Source organism: Arachis duranensis, chromosome 10, assembly GCF_000817695.3.
Source record: "Arachis duranensis cultivar V14167 chromosome 10, aradu.V14167.gnm2.J7QH, whole genome shotgun sequence".
Taxonomy (NCBI): domain Eukaryota; kingdom Viridiplantae; phylum Streptophyta; class Magnoliopsida; order Fabales; family Fabaceae; genus Arachis; species Arachis duranensis.
In genome coordinates, this window is record NC_029781.3 from 23,825,251 (window position 1) to 23,828,089 (window position 2,839).

Below are 2,839 nucleotides of genomic sequence, written 5' to 3' on the forward strand. Positions count from 1 at the left end.
GGGGTTTTGCGTACACACGCACGACAAAGTACGAACTATTAAATATTGCTAGAAAGCTCTGAAAGTTAGCTTTCCATAGCCGTTGAGAGAGCTCCATTTAGACTTATGTAGCTCCAGAAAAGCTCTTCTGAGTGCAGGCAGATCAGATTCGGACAGCATCTGCAGTGCTTTCTCTGCCGCTGAATCAGACTTTTGCTCCAACTCCTCAATTTCAGACAGAAAATATCTGAAATTGTACAAAATCACAAAAACTCATAGTAAAATCCAAAAATGTGAATTTAACACTAAAACCTATAAAAACTTAATAAAAACTAAATAAAACACTAAAAACTATATAAAAATGATGTCAAAAAACGTATAAAATATCCGTTCATCAAGCAGCCTATCCCCATTTGAGTTGGTGTGTAACACCCTCACTACCAGAATGTCACGCTTCCGACTACGCCACTCTGATAGAAAGAAGTATTACGACTACTTTATATACTTAATATTAAAATAAGAGCCTTTGACTCGATACCGTATCGCTGAATTCTTTGAAAGCCAGAAACAAATACTTTATCTTAAAAAAGAACAGGCATAGATTCACATACAAGACTTCTTACATAATAGTATATAACAAACAACTCCTATCCCTCTTACAAGATTTTAATAATAGAGACGATGGAAGAAAAATTATCTAATCAATACAATATCATATAAACCAAAAACACGGTATAACTCTTCACAAAACTCCTTCGTCCGATTCCTGAAAAGGTAAAGCTGTAGAGGAGTGAAAACCTAGCCACACGGTCTCAACACGGAGTTTTAGAATTGTCATAAGAAGATATTTAATAAAAAAAAACTATTTTCAAGCTCAGTGGTTATCGTTGTCTTATGAATCTTTTAAAACCCAATAGGTAATCGTTCAAAACCTTTTCAAATAAACAATGTTTAATCTTTCAAAAATCCAAAACATTTCCTTGTATAAGAAATTCTCAATCAGAACTAACTATGCAATCAAACAACACAATTATTAATTTAGCACCAAAGTTCATTCTAAAATGTAGCAAACCAAGACAAACACAGGCAAGACAGACAAGAAAAGCACAGGTTTAGGTAGCAGTTACAGCAAATAGTTCATGTATCAATTATAAACAGTTTAGCAATTAGGCAAACCAAAACAAGTTCAAACCAAAGCAAAACATAGAAACGCATATGATGCATGCTTATCCTATAGCTGATGAGGCTCATCTGTCGGTTATCCATCCAACCCGACAAGTCTGAATTGAACTTAGATTGTCCCCCAACGTGCATCCCCAAGAGTATACGCATAGCTTTTTCTTAAATAATCAATATTGCCCAATGGGAGTTACATTCCCGGGAATTTATATAGTGCCCGGTCACACTTACGTTGTAGGGTCAACAAAATATCGAATTTTCAACTTGGTACACATGGTGGCAAGCCATGACACTTTATTCAGGGAACCTCGCATCTCAGATAATTCAAAGTCATAAGCCATATCTCATTTCCAAATTCATAAGTTCAACATTCTCAACATCATCATCATTCATCAATTCATATCTCATTTTCAAATTCATTCAAAAACCATATTTCAAAGAAAATCCTCATCATCCTTCTTTCCATTCTGTTCATTAACAATCTCAATTCAAAACATAATTTTTTCTTTGATAAATAAAATAATTTTAAACCATATAATGCTTAAAATTAAACCTTTTTAAAATAGCTACTTTAAATGAAACTTCTAATTTTATAAAATTTCGGCAATATCTCCTCTCAAACTCGGATTCTGCCACCCTTTTTGGGTCCCAACAAAACCATTTCTCAAACTTCTTTCAATTCAATTTCAAAATCAGACCAATTTCAATATCTCAAACCATTTTCAATTTAAACTCATTTTTCAACAAATCAAGCTCATTTCCAATATTATAATCCTTCCCAGATCTCAATTCATTTCCAACAAAAGCCAACCAACATTCAATGTCGCAATTAAAAGAAACCGAAGGCAAAATTTTGGCGAGACAGTAGGCTGGACTGCACTCTCAACATCACAGCCTCATCATTCTATCATAAATCAGCATTGGTGGCAGCAACAAGCTACTACAGAATCAGTCGTAGCTTCAACAGTCCCTGTCCTAAGGCAGCACCAAAGCCGAAAATGGGAGCCACAAGGGCTAAGATGAAATAAAGATATAGACTACCATGATTAGAACAAGTACATGGCAGAGGAACGAAATAGAATCAGAGCAAGGATGAGAGTGTTACGGTTTCAAAATTGGAGAAATTGGAATCAGAACAAGGAGGATGATGTTGGCCAAGTTGAGATATGATGGCGGCATTACCAACTCCGATTACACTCGCAGCAACATTGAATTTGATGGAATCAAACGCAGAAATAAACAACTCTGGAAATTCAAGGCAACACCAAAACTAAAATGGAATTAGAACCATATCAAACAGATAAACGAGACCAAGGAAATTCAGAGTATAAAAGTGAAATAGAGTCAGGAGAAAGGCTAGAATAACTCACTGCATCTAAAGAGAAATGAGGTAACGGAGCGGTAGCAGCTCTGGCAGCTACCTCGAGTGACGGTGGCGACCCGAGTCTCTACTGACAGTAACTGAGATAGCCAAGCAGTGACAATAATGTTTTCGGAATTCAAAAGAACAGAAACAAAGCCCAAAAACCTTACCGGAAGTGGACCTCAGCTACGGCAGCACTGTTTTCCAGCAACGGAGGCTTGGCCATCCTCTTCCAACATGGGCGACGGAGCACGCGTCGGCGGTTGGGTGCGGCGGCGACTCTACACGCGACAGTGACGTGACGGCTCGCCTCCATCC

At 37.2% G+C, this 2,839-nt stretch overlaps 1 long non-coding RNA gene across 2 annotated transcripts; it reads right to left on the minus strand.

The window, feature by feature from the left end:
- Window positions 1–766: 766 nt before the first annotated feature.
- On the minus strand, window positions 767–2,833 carry LOC107469489 (uncharacterized). Of its 2 annotated transcripts, none has more exons than XR_001588172.3 (4): window positions 2,692–2,833; window positions 2,529–2,619; window positions 2,264–2,403; window positions 767–2,172 (listed from the first exon to the last, which is right to left on the minus strand). It is a non-coding gene; the product is annotated as an uncharacterized LOC107469489 (long non-coding RNA). The 2 variants fall into 2 exon arrangements; XR_008003574.1 differs by having other exon boundaries at window positions 2,264–2,428.
- Window positions 2,834–2,839: the final 6 nt, after the last annotated feature.